Source organism: Mastomys coucha, unplaced genomic scaffold (assembly GCF_008632895.1).
Source record: "Mastomys coucha isolate ucsf_1 unplaced genomic scaffold, UCSF_Mcou_1 pScaffold23, whole genome shotgun sequence".
Classification (NCBI taxonomy): domain Eukaryota; kingdom Metazoa; phylum Chordata; class Mammalia; order Rodentia; family Muridae; genus Mastomys; species Mastomys coucha.
In genome coordinates this window covers 88,139,195-88,149,386 of record NW_022196906.1, presented here as the reverse complement: position 1 = coordinate 88,149,386, position 10,192 = coordinate 88,139,195, and the positions used below count along the sequence as shown (strand labels likewise).

General features: G+C 42.3%; 1 pseudogene; it reads left to right on the top strand.

Annotated features, from left to right (window-relative positions):
• Positions 1-9,337, top strand: part of LOC116073685 — a 10,540-nt pseudogene extending 1,203 nt beyond the window's left edge.
• The last annotated feature ends 855 nt before the right edge of the window (positions 9,338-10,192 follow it).

The window sequence follows — 10,192 nt, the reverse complement described above, 5'->3', positions numbered from 1 at the left end:
CTATTTCCATTTTCAGTTCTTGAAGAATTTAATTCATTTCCTTCACCTATTTATATTTTTCTGTATTTCTTTTTATTATTATTAAATTATTTTATTTATTTACATTCCGAATGTTGCCACCCTTCCTGCCCCCCACTCCTAGAATTCCTCACTCATCCCACCTCCCCTCAGCCTCTGAGAAGGTTCTCCCTCATCCCCACCCCTAGAATCCCCCTTCTCTAGGGCATAAAGTCTCTACAGGATTAGGTATATCCTCTTCCACTGAGGCCAGAGAAGGCAGCCCTCTTCTATGTATGTGCCAGGGGCCATGGACCAGCTCATGTATGCTCTCTGATTGGTGGCTTAGTCTCTGGGAGCTCTGAGGGGCCTGGGTTAGTTGATACTGTTGTTCTTTCTATGGTATCCTATATTTCTTTTAAGGATTTATTCATTTCCTCTTTAAAGGCCTCTATCATATTATAAGATTGGATTTAAGGTCATTTTTCTTGTGCTTCATTCATGTTAGGATATCCAGGGCTTGCTGTCATAGGATAGCTGTGCACTGAAGGTGCCATAATTGCTCCTGCTTTTGTTGACTGTGTTCCTTTGCTGGCCTTTACCCATCTGTTTGTCCCTGAATGTTCCTGGTGCAGCAGGCTTCCTGTGGGCAGCCTTGGGCAGGACAATGGAGGGAGTTGGACTTGTCCTGGGGAATCAGCAGGCAGGGGAATGAGGACAGGGGAGGGATATAACCTGTATGTTCTTGGAGGGATACCATGCCACTCAGGGCGGCTGGGTATTCCCCAGGGAACTAGCCAGGCAGGGAAATAAGGAGGATCTAAACTGTATGTTCCTGGTGGTCCTGCAGGCCTGGTGAAAACAGGTGGAAAGGTGGTCAGACAACAGAGCTTGCGGGGCTTGGGGGGCAACATGCAAATGGATGGAACTAGAAAATATGAACTTAGTGAGATAACTCAGACCCACAAAATAATATATAGTACATATTCACTCATAAGTAGACATTAGCTATAAAGTACATGATAACCATGTTACAATCCACATTGTCAAAGAAACTAAGTAATGAACAACAATATGAACTAACTAGTACCCTCAGAGCTCCCAGAGTCTCAACCACCAACCAAGGTCTGCACATGGTGGGACTGATTGTTCTGGCAGCGCGTGTATAGTGGAGGATTGCAAATTCGATCATCAATGGGAGGAGAGGACCTCGGCCCTGTGAAGGTTCTGTGCCCCAGTGTGGGGGATTGCCAGGGCCAATAAGCAGGAGAGGGTGGGGTGGCAGGCATGGGGAGTGGGGAGGCAGCTGGGGTTTGTTTTTGTTGTTTTTGTTTGTTTCTTTGTTATTTAGAGGGGAAACTGGGAAGGGAGAAATTTACATGTAAATAAAGAAAATATCTAATAAAAATTAAAAATTAAAAAAAAAAGAAAATCTATGATTGAAAAAAATGACATAATTAAAAATCATTTAATGGGTTTAATGGCAAATTATACAGATCTGAAGAAAGAAATAGATAGTGAGATATTGGTCAAAAAGAAACATCAAGCAGCAGTTATGGAGACTGCATGGTCCATGCTCTGTCCTCTGCAGACATGTTATGTTTGTTGGGTTGGTGTTCTTGTGGGACTACTGACAATGGAAGTTGGGATGTCTCTGACTCCTTTGCCTGCTCTGGGGACCCCTTTCCTCCTACTGGGTGCCTCATCCATCCTTGGTGTGAGGGTTTGTGTCTGGCCTTGTATCTTGTTGCACTGTGTTCTCTTGCTGTCCCTGAGAGGCCTGCTCTTTTCTGTGGGGAGAGGGGAGGTGGAGGGGAACTGGGAGGAGGGAAGAGTGGGGAAGATGCAGTTGGAATGTATTGTATGAAAGAAAAATAAATTCAAAAAATGAAAACATTACAAATAAAGAACCCTGAGACCAAATGTAAAAAAAAAAAAAGAAAGAAAGAAAGAAACTAAGTAATAAGAAGTAGGGTGCAAGGGAAGATGCAAGAATCTCCTCCAGAGGGGGAACAAAATAGTCATCAGAGACATATAGAGGGAGGAGAGGGAATGAGGAGGGGAAAGGGGATAATGGTCAGGTATAGAGAAAGGGAGTTGGGAGAGGGCTGGGAGTGAGAATGGAAATCAGGGAGCACATCTCTGAGACTAGCTGGAGACCTGGGACTAGAGGTTCTAGGAAGTGTATGGAGGTTACCCTAACTTCCTACCAGTGAGGGATATGAAGATTGAAGTAGTCAACTCTTGTAGCCAGGTGGGACTTCCAGTGGAGGGAGGGGTACTTCAACCCACCTACAAAATTTTCAAGTCAAAATTTGTCCTGCCTTGAAGATATACAGGGATAAAGATGGAGCAGAGACTAAGGGAACAGCCAATCAATGGCTTCCCCAACTTAAGACCCATCCATGTGAAAGAGCCAACCCTTGACACTATTAATGATACTCTGCTATGCTTGCAGAGAGAAATCAGAGTCTTCATCTAGCATCAGATAGAAGCAGATACAGAGACCTACAGCAAAACATCGGGCAGAACTTGGGGGAGTCTTGTGGAAGAGTGGGAGATAGAATTGAGCAAGCCAGATAGGTCAAGGACACCACAAGAAAACCTACAGAATCAATTACCTGGCCTCATGGGGGCTCACGGAGATTGAACCACCAACCAAAGAGCATGCAGGGGTGGACCTAGGCCCCCTACACATTTGGAGAAGATACACAGTTTGATCTTCATGTGGACCCCTTAATAATCGGTCCAGGGGCTGCTCTGAATATGTTGCTTGCCATTGGATCCTTCCCCCTACCTGGACTTCCTGACTGGGACTCAGTGGGTAAAGATGTGCTCAGTTCTGCTGGGACTGGATATCCAAGGAGCCAGGGTGGGGAGGGGTGTGTTTCCCCTTCTCTGAGGAGAGGGGATGGGTAATGGAATTTGTAAAGGGTAGAACTGGGAAGAGAGGAGGGAGGGGGGCTGTGATCAGGATGTAAAGTGAATAAATAAATAAATTAATGAAAAAAATAAGGTGTAGGATGATTAAGGAAGATGCCCAAGGTCAACCTCTGTCTTCCATGTGTACTCACATTCATATCTGCCCCCCACACACAAACAGCTACATAAACATGCACACATACACATGGCTACATAAACAAACACACACATACACACATGCTTACATAAACACACACATACACACATGCTTACATAAACACACACCTACATAAATACACATACCCACACATACACACATACCTACATAAACACATAAACACATAAACATACACACACACACACATACACACACACACACACACACACACACACACACACACACGAGCTGGACAGTGGTGGCATACGCCTTTAATCCCAGCACTTGGGAGGCAAAGGTAGGAGGATTTCTGAGTTCGAGGCCAGCCTGGTCTACAGAGTGAGTTCCAGGACAGCCAGGGCTATAGAGAGAAACCCTGTCTTGAAAAAACAAAAAAACAAAACAAAACAAAAAAAAGAAAAATTAAAAAAACATACATACCTACATAAATACACACACACCTACAGAGAGAGACACAGAGAGAGACAAAGGGAGACAGAGAGAAAGAGAGATCAGTACAAAAGAACTCGAATATAAAGTTCAGGTGAACTAATCTTTGATAAAGGTGGCAAGAATACATAATTGGAAAGGACAGTGTGTCCTCTAACTGGCTCCAGGAAATCTAAATATACAAATGGTCTCTTACCCTATATAAACTCATTTCAAAGCCAATTAAAAATTTAGATGTGAGACCTAAAATAATATAGAAGACTAAAGGATTAGTCTCTGCAATGGCTTTTTTTTTTTTGGCTATGACACCATAAACAAACTACAAAACAAAAATAGACAAGTGGGTTGCTGAGGTGATGGCACACTGGATAAAACATAAGGATAAGTCTTCTAATCCCAGCACCCACACAAGCCAGAGAAGGGTTTCGGGCTATGTAATCCTAGCACATTGAAGGTAGAGACCAGATCCCTAGGACAAGCTGCCAGGCTAAATGAGTCAAATTAGTGAGCGCCAGGTCATGCAAGAGAGTCTGTCTTAGTAAATAAAGTGTGGAGAGATGGTACACCTATACACATGCAAACAAAGGCACACACGTGTAGGAAAAAAAATTAGACGAGTAGGCTTGTAGCAAACTGGAAAGTGTCTTCCACTGCCCAAAGCAATCAACAGAGTGAAAAGGGACAGGGGGTGGGAAGGTGGCATGGTTCTATCTGTATCCTAAATGCACAAGGAACTCAAACAGCTCAATAGCAAAGCAAAACCAAAAAACGACCCAATAAGAAGATTAAACATGGACAGAGGTCCTAAAAAGACATTTTACTCTCTCTTTTTTTTTAATTTATTTATTATATGTAAGTACACTGTAGCTGTCTTCAGACGCACCAGAAGAGGGCATCAGAACTCATTACGGGTGGTTGTGAGCCACCATGTGGCTGCTGGGATTGGAACTCATGACCTTCTGAGGAGCAGTCGGTGCTCTTACCCACTGAGCCATCTCACCAGCCCCTAAAAAGACATTTTAAAAGGGATACAAGTGGCTAACAGGTACCTGAAAATGTGTCCAACTTACCAGCCACCAGGGAATTTAAATGAAAACCCTCATGACACTCAACCTCACCTCTTCTAGAATGGTTAGTGTCGGAAACAAAAGAGAGCGAGTGTCAGGTGAAAGAGGGCCCTTGCACACTGTTGTTAGGACTGTAAATCAGAGCAGTGTAACTGTGATGTAAATGAGCAGAGGGGAACTCTCAAACCATCCCCTCGGCTCATAAACATTGCAAATTATGCGATGCTACAGAAAATGCCAATATGCACCCGCACACCCAGGAAATAGGTTTATTTATAAAAATCCTTGCATGGTATTCCTATACTATCACCTTATACGTTATAGGAGATTACAGAGACAGTCATTTCAAATGAACAGAAGTGTATGGAGTTAACAGGCTTAAAAATTCTCATATCTTCTTCTCACACTCCACTGGGTCCATTTGCACAGACACTAAAGACCGCTGAGCCTGCTGGCCAACGTCTAATGCAGTTAACAGTATTTAGACAGTAAATTCAAAGGTGGAAGTGTTCATTGATCTATTTTGCTGATGAACGAATCTTTTTTCAAAATGTATCCTAATTTAGGAATTCTTTGTCAATGTATAAAAACAACTCAGATGATGTGTGTGTGTGCATGTGTGTTTGGGTGTATATAAACATACATGTGTGTGGTGTGTTTGTGTGTTTATGAACTTCCACAACTGCCCAGTCATACATTGTTATAACATTATTGGTAAGTTACATACTATATAGTATGCAATTAGTACATATACTTGGAATTCTAGTAGAGGATATAAACAATTTGTATACTACTTCTAGATCTTATCCTTTGCACTAATCAATATAACTTAGTGACAGGGTGTGTTCGTGTCGTTAAATAGTGTCTGTTGTCCACATGGAAGAACATCAACTGACTGTGATTACTTTTCTTTTTAATGAAGGAAGCATTGTTGTTTATTGTTACAATCCATCTTATTGACCAAATAATAGCTCTCTACAAAAAGCCTTCTGGACAGTGAATAAGATGGTATCAATAGCAGACATGGTTGCTAAAGGAGTACTGGATTAAAAGAAACCTTCTAACATTTGAAGGACTCAAGAACTGCATATTTGTAAACAAATGTGTATGCTTTGTATATGCTTGTAACTGCAAACCTCAAGGTTTGAAAGCAGGAGTAATGCTGCACTGTCCCCAAGCAGGAGGACACATCTTTAATGATGGAAATAAGACATCGGAGCTAGAAGGGACAGCAGCTACTTGAGGAACTTCTGATGTCATTCCCTGGAGCCTTCAAAAGCTGCACTTTAGATCTTATGCAGAACAAGAATATTTTAAACAGAAAAGAGGAAATTATCCCAAGCAAAAATCATCAGCTGGACTATATTTTAAACAGCGAGATGGCTATATTTGAGGTCTCCTAATGAGAGTGCTGATCTCATTTTGATGAAGGAAGAGAAATGATATAAAGGGGCGGCTCTTTGATGTTTATGTAAATGACATGGCTCCAGTCAGAAGGGGTGGACATTTCTACGAAGCTTTTTCAGCAAGCTATTTGTGTCATGATCAACCAGAAGCATTTTTCCCCCTCAAGATTCTGTCTCTGTCTTCCTTCCCTCCACTATCCATCCCTTCCTATTTTCCACCTTCAACCGCCAACCTCCCAGGGAAGGATGCACCCCACTGACTGGCCCTCAGGCACAGATGAAAACAAAGACTGCCCTTTGATTCTGGAGGGATTGAACCAAAGACAACTGACAAAGTCTAAGAAGTTAAGGTTCAGTTATGGACCCATCCCCGGCCCAGGTTGTCTCAGTAACAAGCTCTGGCTGACACATTTTCAATCCCTGATACTTTCTATGTGAGCAGTTAGCCACTTGGCAGATGAGTAGACTCAGAACACTTTTGGCTCCTTCCCTTTTCCACCCTGCTGTCCCAGCCACAGTCTGTTTATATGAAAGGACTTCAGGCAGTGTAGAATCAGAAATTAGAGAACCAGTTGTTTCTTGGCAACTAGATTCTCTGGCTTTGTCCGTGAGTGTTGTCTATCATACTGTTTGTCCTTGGCTTTTATTTTTTTTTTAATCTAATCTGATAATATATTTCCATTTCTAGAAATGATTTGTTTTAGACTTGAAAGTAGTGTTTGAAAGTGACCGTGTGGGCTGTTAGTGGCTTGTGAACACTATAAATTTGGAAGAGTTGGCTAAAAGTCAATTTTTATATGCAGTTGTCGTGACCACCTGTGGCAGTTTGTACCAAGTCAGCTGCCGCTCTCTTCAAGCAACTTCCCATAACTGCTCCTCATCCATCAGTTAGGCCTATAGTTCTGACAAATGCTTCTCTGTTCCAAGATAACTGTGTCTTCCTGACCACATTAGAGTGTCCAAGAGTGAGGGAAGCCTTCTTTCTGATTGATGCTGAGATGTGTGATGTGGGACTTCCTCAGCAGCTGGGTATTCTATGAGGACAGACACAAAGACAAAGAATGAGTCACAGGACATCCAGTAGCAGCTGTCTCACTCATTCTTGAGATCTCTGTGGCTGTATTGTCCTAGGACTTGTGCTTAGGTATATTAGAGCCCCCACAGCAGTGCTAGGCATGGATGAAGGTCATTTGAACTGGGTTTCTGTCAACTGAAGCATTTCTCATGAATTCATACTAGCGACAGTAGAATAAACCTTCCTAAGACCTCTGATAAATATGCTCTTTCCAGGGTCTTATCTCAGATTTAATATGTACGAAGACAGCAAATCTGCAGATGAATCTATCGTATACTGATGTTTAATGATCAAGAGGAGCAAGAGTCCTCAGGACAGGGAGCTTACTTAGAACAGCCAGGGCCATAGAACACTGTTTGTTTTTCCTGTGTTTGAACTGTGTCAGAATATTTTTTCCATCAGTCCTGTGTTTCATATCTGTCTGTCCAGTAACCTGGGTAGTGAGTTTGCAAGATGAGAAAGTTAGGGACAGGGAATAGCCTGTCTGTACCTGTACTATCTGGTTTTCTTATTGGCAATGAATTGGAGCTCTAAATATTTATAGAAAGCATATGTGATGAATAGTTTTATCTTAAAATTGTAAGAGTGTTTTCTCAGGTTTAAACTAAAACATTCCATCATTGTAAGTTTGCACAGGAACCATATGGCTAAAATGAGCTACTTACAGCTAGATCACCCAGTGAGCATAATAAATATTGACCAAGTGTTGGTTGTTTGAAGGCCTTTTCTGTAAATGCCACTGCCTGCTCCTACACCCTTGTTTGAGCAAGTTCAAGTAAACATTAACTGGGAAATGTTTTAGTTCTGCATGTGCTGTGAAAATTAATGATTCAACATATTCAATAAAAGACCATTGGGGGGGCATCCCTTGGAAAAGAGCAGGAAATGGAATGAAAATAATATAATAGGTAGAGTTTGAGGGGTGACAATGGGTGAAGAGAGGCTACGAGCATCCTCAGGACCCTCTGAATGGCTCAAAGATGCCTACCAATGATGAAGTAGTGTTCTGGGATGCATGTTCAACCCTTGAGGCAGTCTGTCAGGGGGAAATGCCTCACTTCTTAACTGTTATTATATATAAATGCTAGTGTCGATATCTCCTCTTAACTGATGGTTCTAAAAATTTATTTATTTATTTATTTATTTATTTATTTATTTACTGAGTTCATCTGTACCCCAGTATAAATGCCTCCCTTTCAAACAGCATCTGATGCTCAGAGTGACAGGAAAAAAGAAAAAAAAAGAAACAAACAAACTAACAAACAAAAAAACCAAGGTCTTGGAGCCCATTGCCAGCTCCCACTTCAGATCTACTTTCTCCTTCTTTGTTAGGAATGAGGTTTTGACTCGGCAGAACTAGAGACTGCATTCATTCCCTGGTGCGCCTTATTGTTTGCTATGGTCAAGTGATGAAATTTAAGCCAAGGATGTCTAAATAGAAGGAATGCCCTACATCACTCAATTGGCCTGAAAACACTGGGATGATGCTCTTCTCACGTCTCTCTTCCCTGATGTCCTGTAGCTGAGGTACCGACACTAAAAGAGAGGTCACTGCAGTACTAGCAGAGGAGCAAGACAGAGGACTGTTGGTTTCAGCATGACTTCCCAGGATAGAAAGTAACTTGTAGGTTAGGAAGATTATTCTGGATAGTTTATGTCAACTCAAGAAAAACTAGCTCTCTTCCTATTCTCCACCATGGTGCAAGATCAAGAAGGAGAACCCCATGTGGGAACTTCGAGCTCTGCCTCAATATCTGTGTCGGGGAGAGCGGAGACAGACTGACCCTGACGGCCAAGGTGTTGGAGCAGCTCTCACAGGCCAGACCCCTGTGTTTTCCAAAGCTAGATATACTGTCAGGTGCTTTGGCATCCGAAGAAATGAGAAGATCGCTGTTCACTGCACAGTCCGTGGAGCCAAGGCAGAGGAAATTCTGGAGAAAGGCTTGATAGAAGGTGCGGGAGTATGAATTGCGGAAAAATAACTTCTCAGATACTGGAAACTTTTGGTTTTGGCATTCAGGAACACATTGACCTGGGCATCAAATACGACCCAAGCATTGGTATCTACAGCCTGGACTTTTATGTGGTGCTGGGTAGGCCAGGTTTCAGCATCGCAGACAAGAAGCACAGAACAGGCTGCATTGGGGCCAAACACAGAATCAGCAAAGAGGAGGCCATGCGCTGGTTCCAGCAGAAGTATGATGGGATCATCCTTCCTGGAAAATAAATTTTATCCAAAAGGCCAATAAAATTTTCTCAGAAATACAAAAAACAAAAACAAAACAAAACAAAACAAAAAACCAACCAACCAACAAACAAACAAAAACAAAACAGAAAAAAAGAAAAGAAAAGAAAACCTAGAGTCATCTGGAAAGAAAGAACCTCAGTTGAGGAATTGCATCATCAGACTGGCTTGGGTGTATGTCTGGGGAGGCATTTTCATGATTAAGGATTCATGTGAGAAGATCCAGCCCACTGCGGGCAGTGCCACCCCTGGGGAGGTCCCTGGGATGTATAAGAAAGCAGGCTAAGAAAGCCAGTGGAGCAAGCCAGCAGGCAGTGTTCAGGCATGGTTTCTGCTTCAGGTATCCCGCCTCAGGTTCCTGCTTTGATCTTCTCCCCTGGTTTCCTTCATGGATGTGCTGTGATGGACATGTATAACACATGATACATTTGCTTCTCTTTCAAGGTGCTTTTGGTCATTGATGGGCTGTGACTTGTAAGCTAAAATAAACCCATTCCTTTCCAAATGGTCATCACTTCATTGTGGGAAGAGAAATCAAGCTAGGATCAAAGTTGGTACCTGAGAGTGTCATTGTCATGGACCTGATCATGCTGTTTTGGGGAGAAATGCAAAGCATTTGGAACTTTGGGCTGTGTGTGTTGGCAATGGCAGAGGTAAGAAAAGTGGGGCTGCCCAAGCTCTTTGGAGCACAGAAAGGAGTCCTAGATACCAGTCACTGAGCGACAAGGTTTGGAGCTACAGTACCAGATTTTGATTTGGCTTAAATGTGACTTTTTTTTAATGCCCCATTTTCCCCCTTTCAGAGTAAGGTAATGTTTAACACTTTTGTTGTTGTTTGTTTTTATTTTACATGTATCTGTGTTAAATCTTTGG